This window comes from Rhinolophus ferrumequinum, chromosome 8 (genome assembly GCF_004115265.2).
Source record: "Rhinolophus ferrumequinum isolate MPI-CBG mRhiFer1 chromosome 8, mRhiFer1_v1.p, whole genome shotgun sequence".
In the NCBI taxonomy this organism is placed as follows: domain Eukaryota; kingdom Metazoa; phylum Chordata; class Mammalia; order Chiroptera; family Rhinolophidae; genus Rhinolophus; species Rhinolophus ferrumequinum.
This window is the reverse complement of record NC_046291.1, coordinates 13,765,434-13,779,297: the sequence shown is the minus strand read 5'-3', so window position 1 is coordinate 13,779,297 and position 13,864 is coordinate 13,765,434.

Genomic DNA, 13,864 nt, shown 5'->3' with positions numbered 1-13,864 from the left:
AAATGCAAATCAAAACCACAATGAGATATCACCTCACACCTTTTGGAATGGCTATCATCAACGAGACAAATAATAACAGTGTTGTAAAGACTATAAAAAAAAGGAACCCTCATACACTGTTGGTTGGAATGTAAATTTGTACAGCCACTATGGAAAACAGTATGGAGGTTCCTCAAAAAATTAAGAATAGAATTACCATATGACCCAGCAATCCCTCTCCTGGGTATCTTCCCGAAAAATCTGAAAACATTTATCTGTAAAGATATATGTGCTCCAATGTTCACTTTAGCATTTTTTACAGTGGGTAAGACATGGAAACAACTAAAGTGTCCTTCTTTAGATGATTGGATAAAGAAGATGTGGTATATATACACAATGGAATAGTACTGAGCCATAAGAAAAGACGAAATACTGCCATTTGCGATAATATGGATGGATCTTGAGACTATTATGCTAACCAAAATAAACCAGACAGAAAAAGCCAAGAACCGTATGACTTCACTCATATGTGGGATATAAAACTGAAAGCAACAAAGAAACAAAAACTCCTAGACACAGACAATAGTTTAGTGGTTACCAGAGACTAAGAGGGGAGGGGGGACGGTAGAAGAGGAAAAAGGGGATCAACTATATGTTGATGGAAGGAAAACTAACTGTGGGTGGTGAGCACAAAATGTGATATACAGATGATGCATTATAGAAATGTACACTTGAAACCTACATAATTTTACTAACCATTGTTACCTCAATAAATTTAATTAAAAATTATATTTAAAAAATCTATAGGAATATACATACATATATGTAGGTAGATAGGAAGATAGATATTTGATAGATACATAGATACAATAGAGGAAAAAACAAGGAAAAACAGAAAAAATAAAATTTGCCATCATGTACTTAGGGCTTTAACAAATCAACCAAAAAGAATAAATACCCAATAGAAAAATTAGCAAATACTATCAATGGGTAGTTCTCAGAAAATGAAATACAAACACCTAACAAATATATGACAGGTGCTTAATTTCACACAAAATTAAATACATGCAAATCAAAACAATGTGATTATTTTATTTTCTCAATTATAAAATGAATTTTTTTAATATTTAAAAGTTTAAAATCTGATGTGTCTCACGGTGTAAAAACTGGCATTCTCATCGACTGTAAACTTATAAAATAGTGCAACATTTTTAGAGGACAGTTTGGCAATATTTATCAAAATTTTAAACATACATTCACTTTACCCAATAAATCCAATAGACATAGCTTCCTTAATCAACAGATATATCGACAACAAAAAACTAGAAACAATATTAATTTGTACCAAGAAGTTATAATATCTCCATACAGCAGAATACTGAGAAGCCAAAAGAGAATAAATTAGATTTTTATATGTTGTTTTAGAAGAATCCCTAAGATCAAGGCACAAGTGATACATATTCTATGATTTCATTTGTATAAACAAAACAAGCACAAGTACAGAGAGATATTTAAGTATATGCACAGATATATTTGTATATGTTCACTGGCACTTGCATAAACCTTTTTTGGAAGGACAGGCAAGAAACAGTTAAGAGCGTCGGAGGGTTCCTTCCACTTAAGCCCCTGTGTTTTCCTTTTGTATTTGACAAGCTTTGAGTAAAAGAAGGCTTTTCTAGGTGAATCTGTCATTCCATGAGCCCAGAGATGGGAGAAGAATGACTAGAATGTTCCCCCAAACTTGTCTGCTTCCTGTTCATTGTCTAGAGGGAAACCATGGGAGTTTATACAAGTTGTCTTCCTGATAGTCCCTTTGTATGGCTCGTTTTCACTGTGATCAACTCTTTGTAGGCCACCAAGACCCCATAGAGCAATGTCATTCACTAAGCCTCAGATGCTCCAGCAGCTACTGTCATGGTGGGATGGAAAGGCTCCTCCAGTGGCTTAGAGCTTGACAGTGCACAAGACGTAGTGAGTGGTGTCACCAGCCATCAGAGACGTAACTTCATGGGCCTCTACAGAGGCACAGAACCATAAGGAAGACCTGTCATAAGATGTGATTACTCTCTCTCATAAATCACTTTGAAATCCCAGCCTCTGAGATTAGGGGCTAAAGATAGACAGGCCAGAGAAGTTCGATTTTATATGCATTTCAGAGCTCCTTCATCAATGTGAATTATTTCCTTTGTCCTAACTGGTTATTCATCTTCATTCATTTGTTCTTCTCCATCCCATTCTCTCAGCCCACAACCCACTTCCAAGATTTTGGATTTTTTTTTTTTTGGAAGAGTGTTCTTTCTTTGTCTATATGAGTGAATGAAGACCCACTGGTGTGTGGACGAATTTAACGAATTTCCAAATACAGTACTTTATACAATTGCTATATAAATTTTCTTGAATAACGTAGGTTATATTATATTACCTCATTGCTTTCAACCCTAGACACTATTAATTTTCCATCCAGGGGTGTGGGAAAATAATAACTACTATTATATTCATTTTCATTTATGCACTGCAAAAACACTAATAGATAAAGAATTCTCTGAATTGGAATGGTGATGACTGAATCGAATTTCTTAAAGAAGACTGTTTTCCAAATATTGTTTACAGAGAAACATTCCAGAAAGAACTGAGGACTTTGCACAGCATTAATTTCACTGCACAAGTCTATTTTGGGTGTACATTGTCAACAGATCCCAGTGGCCAGTTTATTTCAAATGCACAGTTAGCATACTTTACATACTAGGAAATAATGCCAAGAGAAACCATAACCATATCCACACAATCAAGTCTTGGTCTAAAGAGGACATGGAGAAGTCAAATAAGGATGCACATACAGCATGGTAGGATTACACACATGATTTTAGAAGTCTGGAGTCCTGGTTCTAGTCTTAGCCTTGCTTTTACCTATCAGTGAGACCTGGGACAAGTCACGTAAACATCCCAGCCTCATCTGGACAAGAAAGGAAATAGGCTGGATGATCTTGGAGGTCCCTTCCAGCCTTCCAGACTTGTAAAGGCAGGGATGCCCTTATTAAAACCTTATTTTCCAATGAGACGTTTTGTTTCAAGACATTGTCATTCCTTCCTCAGACAGTTAAACTCATTTCATCTGAAAAGCAGTTTCAAGGGAAGAAGTTAGTTGTGGTGCATAGAGACAATACACCTAAATGTTCCAAACAGTCCCCAGTACAGCAGGATCTCAGACTAGCTCACCACCCGAGGTGCGCAGAGATAATACAATTCCCTTATTTCTCTGATTCTGTTGTACTCATGAATCCTCATCAATATGGTCAGTGAACAAACTTGATTTTCATTTAACCCAGTAAGATTAGTCTGATTCAGTAAACATTCTCTTCAGGTAACTCTTCAGTCTCCTTCAGGTATAGTATTCACCCTTGTAGAATTTTGTTCCCTTCCCCGAATTTCTCGAAGAAGATTGCTGCAGAATGGCTGGTCTGAGCTGTTCCCCGGAGTTGCGGCTGCTGAGGTGTAACTGGTTCCGTTGGCTTTTTAACTGACATCCCAGCACACATCACAGGCTCCACGGTCCTGACACTTCCCAGAGATGTTGTCGTCCAGGCGCAGAACCACTTCTTAGCTGACGTCAGGGCTCTGCCCATGTGCCAGCCCTGCCACATCTCTGCATTCCCTTCCACAAACTCTCTGTCCCCTCCCATGCATACTGCTGGCCAACTCGCTGCAGCCCCATGAAAGTGGATCTTTTGGGAAGGGGCCTTTAGCCCCATTAGTTTCAGGTTCTTTCCATATGGAACTGGGTATTTCTAAGGCCCATCCCCTTTGAGGTTAAGGCCAGAGTGGGGGTCATGGAGGGAGAGAATGTGATTGGATGAGACTTTTGGAATCTGACCTACTTGTTCTACCTCTGGCACCTTTCTCACTACAATGTTCAAGGACCAGAAGAGGTGGGCTTCAGACTTTCCACTTCCTCTAAGCCCTCCTTGTCTTCTACCCCAGAGCAGCATACCTCAGACCCAGATGTCACAGTCAGAGGGCAGAAAAAAGAGTGTCCATCCTGAGCTACAGAAGAATCTGTCTGAAGTCTGTGAACTGAGTCTTCCAGGCTTGGTCCTGATATGTTAAGAGGAGCTCAAAGGATTTAGAAAATCCTTTTTCTCTGGACTAAGCTTGACCCAGATTATTTCAAGACTTCAAGATTATTGGCCTGCTGAGAAATCCAATTTGTGTCTTTGTCTTTACATTATAATATAGCAATCCTGAAACTCCCCAAGGTAAATAAATGGGCATGACTGGAAGAATACGGGGAGAACAGGAAAAGGAAATGCAAAGGAGAGAAGCACATGAACATATTTCACAAAATATTTTCCCTCTTACAGTAGCAATATCTTATATGGTATGAAAAAAGAGACCAGAGGAAAAGAAAATGGAAAAGCAAGAAAAGACTAACTAATACAGCATAGTTCTAACACCCTGGGATGAAGCCTACTCAGCCTTAACTGATACATCTTGAAGGATCTCTCTCCCATTTGTCCTCTCTTGTTGTCTAGCTATAATATACGATGTGTGAAACCATGAATTAATGACAAAAGACTATGCCACACTCTACCTGTCTAAATAATATCCCTTTTCTAAATTATACCTAATACCATCTAACCTAATTTTAGAGGTACTAATAACTTTAATGTAATTTATTAAAATATATACATAGAGAAAAGTGCATATATGCTAAGTTCAAATCAATGAATGTTCATAAAGTGCACACACTTATGTAACCAGAAACCAAATAAAAAAACGGAACATTACCCACACCCGAGAAGCTCCCTCATGCCCTATTTCAATCACTATATGCACCCCTAAGGCTAACTTCTAGCCTGACTTTTATTACCAATTATTTTTACCTATATGTGAACTTCCTGTACACGGAATCATAAACTCTAAGTACTCATTTATGTCTGTCTCCTTTCACTCAGCATTATGAGATTCATCCACGTTGTTGATATAGTTGTGGTTCATTAATGCTCATTGAGGTATATTATCCTATCGCATGAATATACGAAAGTTTGTTTATTCCATTGTAGATGAAGATTTGGGTGTTTTCCAGTTTGGGGCTATCATTTCCAGTTTGAATAGTGCTATGAACATTTTTGTACAAGTCTTTTGGTAAACATATATACACATTGCTGTTGGGTTTATATCTACGAGTGGAATTCTAGAGCACAGAGGACATGCATTTATCTTGAACAGATTCTTCAGACAGTTTCCCAAAGTAGTAATTGTACCAATTTACACTCTCACCGGCAGTATATGAGAATTCCAGGTGATCCATATTCTCATCCACACTTGCTATCTGTCTTTTTCATTTAAGACATCTAGTGGGTATGTAGTGGTGTTGTACTGTGATTTTAAATTTGATTTGGGAAAGTGCTGTGGGTTTGTTTGTTTTATTTTTGGGGGGTGTGTGTTTGTGTTTGTGTGTGTGTGTGTGTGAGTGTGTGTGTGTCTGTTTATCAAGTGCTTTGAAACAAGGCTGAATGAGTGTTTAGGTTCCAGTACTGGATCTTACTATATGAAGTTTCACAGAGCTTCATTTTCCTTATCTGTTACATAAGACAGTGCTTGAAAAGAACAGCATCCAGCAATAAATATCCACATTAATGTATATCAAGCTTTCCAAATAGATACACTCAGAGAGAGAGAGACAGAGAGAGAAAGAGAGGTGGCTAGTGGATGGATGGATGGATGGATGGATGGATAGATAGCACAGTTTCCTATATTTCTAGACAGAGGTGAGACACTCATTATACAGATCCCTTCCTGTGGTACACACCTTTGTTAAGAGAATTCAGAAACTGAGAACAGAATAGTCTCCTGTTCAGAAACAGGAGACTTGGAGACACAACAAAAGGAGCTTAGTCTTCTCCTCAATGAGCACAATCATCTGAAACAGCACCCATCTCAGCGTAGAATGCAATGTAAGGCCCAGGGAACCCTGAAGATATGAAAGGATAGGAGAGTTTGAGGACACAGTATGTTCTAACGGTTCTTAAAAAATATGATCTTCTTTGAAAACAAATTGTTTTTTACTCTGAGGTATTGTGTGCATGTGTTGGTATATGGTATTTACAGAAATCCAAAGTTGTTTATAATTCTGGCCCAACCATGTCAAAATACTTGAATTTGCAGTGCGTGGCAGGTTTCAAAAAGTTTTTTATCTACTGCATTTTTCTCTCAAGCTGGTTGAAGCATTTACCCAGGATTAATCCTTCTCTACCTGTGATTGCTGCATCCTGCTTTAGCCTATGAACTTTTAAGAGAGGCCAGAGGTGATCAGATCTCACAACTAGGGAAAGAAAAGCCATGGCTCACTGGCCTTCACATTGGAGAGTATCATTTCTGACCACTAAACTGTTCATGGGTGCCCATCTATGCCAGAAGACAATGGAAATTCCCAGCATGTCTCTTGTAAATGTTTGCTGGGTGTTTTGTTTATTTAATTTCTTCTTATCTCACTATTTTTGTCCCATTAACCACAAACTATAGTGTTTGCTGTTGGTTTCTTCCCATATCTCCATGCTCTCTCTGTTTCAATACACTTTAGTCCAATTTCCAGCTGCCCAAATCTGCTTTCTCTGGCCACCAAGGCCTGCTTTGCCCATCCATGCGACAGATCAGAAGTGATAGGAATGAATGTTCCCTGAAAGCAGTCCTCAACAAGGACAGATGGGAGTTGGTGAAAAAAATACCTCAGTTCCTATAAAATACTTAGGAATAAATTTAACCAAAGAGGTAAAAGACCTGTATTCAGAAAATTACAAGACACTGAACAGAAAAATTAAAGAAGATACAAATAAATGGAAACACATACCATGCTCATGGATAGGAAGAATTAATATAGTTAAAATGTCCATATTGCCTAAGGCAATATACAGATTCAGCGCAATTCCTATCAAACTATCAAACGACATTTTTCACAGAAATAGAACATATAATCCTAAAATGTATATGGAACCATAAAAGAACCCAAACAGCCATGGCAATCTTGAGAAATAAGAACAAAGTGGGAGGTATCACGATACCTGACATCAAATCATACTACAAGGCTATAGTAATCAGAACAGCATGGTACTGGCATAAAAACAGACACATAGATCAATGGAACAGAATAGAGAGCCCAGAAACAAATCCATGCCTATGTGGTCATTTAGTCTACGACAATGGAAGCACGAATTTGCATTGGAGTAAAGTCAGTCTATTCAATAAATGGTGCTGGGAAACCTCAACAGACACACGCAAAAAAAATGAAGCTGGACCACCTCCTTACACCATACACAAGAATAAACTCAAAATGGATTAAAGACTTAAAGATCTGAAACCATAAAACTCCTAGAAGAAAATATAGGAAGTAAATTTGCAGGTACTACCCTTAGTAATATTTTTACTAAAGGCAAGGAAAGTAAGAGAAAACATAAATATATGGAATTACATCAAACTAAAAGGTTGGTTTTTTTTACAGCAAAGGAAACCATCAATAAAAAGGCATCTACTGAATGGGAGAAGATATTTGTCAATGATACATCTGATAAGGGGTTAATATCCAAAATTTATAAAAACACTCATTCAACTCTACACCAAAAAAACAATTAAAAATGGGCAGAGGACATGAACATACATTTTTCTAAAGAGGACATACAGATGGCAAACAGACATATGAAAAAATGCTCAACCTCACTAATCATTAGAGAAACGCAAATAAAAACCACAATGAGATACCACCTCACTCCAGTCAGAATGGCTATCATCAATAAGTCAACAAACAACAAGTGCTGGCGCGGATGTGGAGAAAAGGGATCCCTCGTGTACTGCTGGTGGGATTGCAGATTGGTGCAGCCACTATGGAAATCAGTATGGAGGTATCTCAAAAAACTGGAAATGGAACTATCTTATGACCCAGCAATTCCACTCTTAGGTATCTATCCAGAGAAATTCAAACGCTAACTCAAAAAAATTTATGCACCCCTATTTATTACAGTGCTATTCACAATAGCCAGGACATGGAAATAACTGAAATGCCCATTGGTAAATGACGGGATTAAGACACTGTGGTACATTTATACAATGGAGTATTACTTGGCCATAAAAAAGAATGAAATCTTACCATTTGCAACGATATGGATGGACCTAGAGAACATTATCCTAAGTGAAATAAGTGAGACAGAGAAAGACAAATACCATATGATCTCACTTATATGTGGAATCTAAAGAGTAGAATAAATGAACAAACTAACCAGAAATAGTCTGAGATATAGAGAAAAAACTGAGGGTTGCTAGAGGGGAGGTGGGTGGGGACGAGGGAGAAGGTGAGGGGATTAGAAAGCACAGTCGGTAACCACAAGATTGCCATGGGGACACGAAAGACAGTTTGGGGAATATAATCAATCATGTAAAGATTTTGTAGGGTGTCAGATGGGCACTAGTCTTATTAGGGAGACCACTTCATGGACGGTATAGGTGTCTGACCACTGCACTGTACACCTGAAGCTGAAGCTGAATAATAATAAATGTCACCTGTAATTTTATATTTTGACTATATATATATATATATATATATATATATATATATATATATATAGTCACAGGATGTGGAGTACAGCATAAGGAATAGAGTCAGTGGAACTGTAACAGCTACATACGATGTCAGAGGGGTAGCAGATTGGGGGAGGAGGGTTATCACTTTGTGAGGGGTATAACTGCCTAACTATTCAGGTGTACTGCTTGTATACCTGAAACTAATACAAAGAAAAAGCTAACCATAGAGTTGCCATATAAGCCAGGCATTCTACTCCTAGCTGTATACCCAAGGGAAATGAAAACAGGCCCATGCAAATGCTTGTATGCGAGTGTTCATAGCACCATTATTCTTAATAAGCAAAAGGTGTAAAGTGTGCAATGTCCATTAACTGAAATATGGATAAATAAAATGTGGTATACCCATTAAAAAAAAACAGTTAATACCATGGTATTCAAGAACTTCTGTATTTAGTATGAATTATTTTCATAATAAAAGTGATTTTTATAAATGCTTAAAAAAAAAATACCTCAGTTCCCTCCTCCTTGGATAGGATATCTCTGAAGTATGTGTTCTCTCTACACTGGCTATCAGAAATGTCCCAGTGGGATTAACCTCCAAAGGCCCACAGCAGTAACTAGCTTCATCACCCATACTTCATTGGCTGTCTTTCTTTCCTATCTCTCTTCCCTGATCCCTTCCTAGTATTTCATTCGCCTCCCAAACTGACCACTTACGCTGAGCCCCTGTCTTAGGCAGGGACTCTTTCTGAGAGAGCCCAAACTAAGACACAAATCAGTGTCACCACAGGGAGCAGAGCTAAGTTGTGTACGATCTGGGAAACCTCAGGTACGAAGTTGGAGAATTTGGCAGGTGAGCAGGGACGGGGAGGGTGGTGACCACTGACCCCAGCATCTGAAGAGTTGGGTTTGACCAGCACTGCCATTTACTAGCTGATAGAAATAGGCAACTCATGTGACTGTTATCAGTTTTTCCTGCTCGATTTTAAATGAGAATAAAATGGTTGCTGTACTGCAAGCAAGGTCGTGAGGATCTAATGAGAAAATAGTCTTTAAAGTACCCACCACTGTGCTTTACTCGGTAAGTATTAATGGGGATTGAATGAAGAAGTGAATGACACAAATGAGGGGATAAAAATGTAAAAATTCTAAAATGATACAAAAAACAAGGTCTTCTGATATACCTGTGTAAAGAAAAACCTTCCTAATAGCAACTGCCCTTACTCTGCTCCCAGTTCCTACTCAGGATTACCAACTTCCTCTCCATCATCTGTCCTCTAAACTAAAAGAAACCACTATGTTTTCTCAGCAAGCGCCAGGGCCAGACACCAGCTACGTCACACCACATCAAGCATCCAAATGAAAATGATAAATTCTGCTCACTTTGTATTCCAAATATCCAAATATTTGACACTTTACAGACAAGTGGCTTGACTATTATGTCTGAAGTTACTGGTTTTTGTTTAGATGCTTAGTATGGTGTAACAGATAATAAGTATGAATTTGTTTCTCAACATTCAGGTGTCAGATATATTGCAGCTTTTCATGGCCAGTGGGAGAGTGAAGACTCCATCAACTGTGTCTATCTCTCTGGATCAGTTTGGCTGCAGTGACCTTTGGGGGGCTGCCAAAGCTAAAGCACCTGAAGTTCTGAGCCCCAGCATCCAGGAAGCCTTATTAAAGTCGCCGCTACTCCCCAGAGCAGTGTTCAAGAAGGACTCAGGTGCCTACCTTTAGGAAACACACCAACCTCTCCTTTGCCCTCCTGTCCTTCCCTCTCCTTTGAACAGTCCAAATACAAATTTCCATTCTCTCTTGAGGCAAAAGAATGCCTTCCATCTGACAAAGTCACTAACTAACTTCTTGACTCAGGAAAAGCAGGAAATACCACTCTTTGGTTAACAATGGACCAACTGCGGAAAAATAAGAGTTATTCATTTTTCCATCAGAAAATCCTTCTCCCTGTACATGGCTTTGCTCGTTACATAACCCTCTGCTTCTCCCTTCCCGATAGGGAGGGTGGACAGGGTGGAGACAGATGCTGATGTTTGCTGAAAAGAATTAAGTCTTGGGAAACAAAATGAACAGTAATGCAGTTTATATTTACCCAACTTATTTACCCAATTTACTTAGACTTGGGTACCAAACATGGCTTGTGTTTGCAACAGACTCTGTATAGTAACAAAAAATATATATCACTAAAAAGACATTAAGAATGCAAAATCATCCAAAGGCCAGAAGACCTAACTTAGAAAATGAACAACAAAAAGAAACAAGGGAAATCTAAAGACTTGGCAACTGGAACCACAATAAAATTCTTACAAGAACTGTCTGGTCTCACTTGACGTGGCAATGACTCCTAGCTTCACACAGCTTTGTGTTCTCCCTCAAAGCCAAACTCCCCACAGAAAGGGGCTAATTGGCCAAACCTAGGTCATTTGTCTTCCTTTGGCTGCAGTGCCACAGAGAACAGGAAGCAGACCGCTCCCAGACAAATTAAGCTCCAGGAGGAATTTCCGCCAAAGATGAGGAGGTGGTCAACGTAAAAGGGGAGGTTAAATGATGGAGAAAATTCCATCATTGACACTCACCGATTACTGATCTTTGATAGGTCTCTTCCTTTCTCCATCTCAGTTTCACCATCTGTAAATAAAAGGGTTGGACTCAATAATATTTAAGATTCCTTTCAGCTCTTACGGGTTCTATCACCTGCTGCCCCTCTTCTTCCTCTGACAGTTGGTTGCACTTCTGAAGGCCAGCATTACAGAGAGCTTACGGATTGGTAGCATCTAACTGGAGGTGAGACTATAACAAATGCTGCTGAAGCTCATCATCATAAGAAAAAAAAATGGTCTGACATCCCACTGTCATTTCTCCCTCTTTATCTGTATTTTCTCAAGAGCCACCATTTATTTTGTTCAATCACAAAGAAAAATGCCTCATTTCCTGCTTTCTTTCAAATGGGTTTCTCCATGCTGATTCTGCTCTTAGAACCAAAACATTTGATTTTCTGGACCAAAGTAACCTGCCTGAATTTTTCATCAAATCCTCCACTTCATGGCCTTTGTACTTGAATCACCCATTTAACCAAATCTAGAAAGTTTATAATTTATTTATTAAACTACAGTTTAGTTAATCCCAGTTGTCCATTAAAAAGCCCAGTCTCCTTTAAAGAGTGAAACTGTTGAAAATCAATCATTTCCCTGTTTTAGGCTTCTATTCTCTCGAGCATGCCTTTTTGTTTTTGTTTAATTTTGTCCTTATTCTGGGTAAAAATTGCTGTACCACCAATGACTAAAATTAACCAACTTTTATTGTTTCTGTCCATTTTTTTTTTTTTCCCAGCAAGGGCTTCAGATAATTCTCGGTATTCATTTTCTGTGCAGCCTTCTCCAGCTCCCCTATTATTTCCATTTAGAAGACAGGATGATCGCTCTGTAGTGATTTGTTTTTCTCTCTCAGCTCTCCTGGAATTCTCCAGGGTGTTATGCACATACTATTTTTGTTAAGTCCCACATTCTTCATTTTTCAGAAGGGCTGCGGTTCTTTGAGCTTTAATTATGGTGTCTTAAAAGATTCTTCAGCTGCTTTCATGCTCGTGAATTTTATACTTCCTCTTATTGTACCTTATTCACTAGATTTCTTAATTCTCAAAAATTTACTTTCTGGAAACTGGATACCTTTGTATAGCTGCATTGTTTGAACCTACATCTGATTATTCTCAATGTGAGTCATCCGTGGACATGGAAACCTGCCTGCCAACTATCTTCAAATAATGATTTTTTTTTTTTTTAGTTCCCCCTCCATCCTACTGCAAAAGGCTACATATATTATTATTTCTTTCCAGCAATTTAGACTCTCCAAAGGTAATCAAAATTCTAACATATCATTAAATGAAAATAATTTTTTAATCAAAATCCTATAATAATTTTCAGCCTTCAGTTTATCCCTCAATAAGCACCTTTGTTAAAAGGATCAGGCAGGAATTACCTAAACACAGTGTGAAACTTTGTTTTCAACCCTCAGTGATTAATTTCTCAATGAGACACATCTAGTCTAAAAAGAAGGAAATGTTGTCTGCGATCCCAATGTCTGAATCAATTGAAAAGAATTGATTCAAAGAAAGTTAGGGTTCCAGACAAGTTGGAAATATGTATATTAAATGTACAAGCATCTATCTTTTCAAAAACAAGTCACAAATACAGAACTTGAATATGGAAAATTGGAGGTTAAAACCACTTCCTGAAACAAACTTAGTTCTTGGAATTCTTTTGGCTCAGATGTAGGGTTATTATCGTAAAAGTCGTCATGTACTGCAACCCTGTACCAACTTCAAAGAGAATTATCAACAAAGACCATCACTCTTAGACATGAGAAAGAATATCTTGATGCAGGCAGGGCAAATAACATGAATTCTGGCTGGTTTGAGTAGAAAGAGAACTAGTAATTGAGGGAAAGGCTTTAACCAAAAGGATTTGAGTCCATTTGATTAAAAGTATTTTTTTAGAGTCTCACATAAGCACCCCTGAATATTAGAGTTTCTGAGGTTTATACATCACTAGTCATTTTCCAATTAACTGTACATCCTAATACCCCCGATCCTAGTTCAATGGCTTCCGTGACTGATAATTTTGCTTCTTTTCAGAACAGATATTTAAAGCTGAAGCCTTAGGACTGTGATTACTATCATTTTGTGGGTTTGGGTTTGCAATCCTGATTCTTCAGAGGCTGTTTATTTCTCCTGGGTCATCATTTTGGCATCAGGTAGCTTCCACCAGATAAATTCCGGTGCAACTCTGTAGATCTACTGGCTGGGCTTTCCTCAAAAACCAATAATTCAATATCATAACAGCTCAGTTAATTGCCTCATTGAAGAAAGTTATAAGCACAGATGAGAAATAATTAACTGCTATATTTGTACCCATATGTTTAAAACATACACAGGATCTAGCAACAAATATGAAAAAAACTACAAAAGTACAACATGGATGACTCTTAATAAATGTCGACTCAGACAAATATGGAGTGAGAAATAGTCTATTTAAAAGGGGGTGGGGAGGACATACACATTATAAAAGGAATTATCATCTAAGAAGAAAAGGTGAGGAAATATATTCCAGATTAAAGGAAGCCAGAGAGACATGACAACTAAGTGCAACAACTGACCCTAGGCTGAGTCCCATACTACAGGGAAAACTTCACTGAAAGGGGAAAAATTCTATAAAGGGTTCTGAGGTTAGGTAACAAAATTGGATTCTGGACAAATTGTATCAATGTAAATTTATAAAGTTGATCACTGTACTGTGGTTGCATAAGA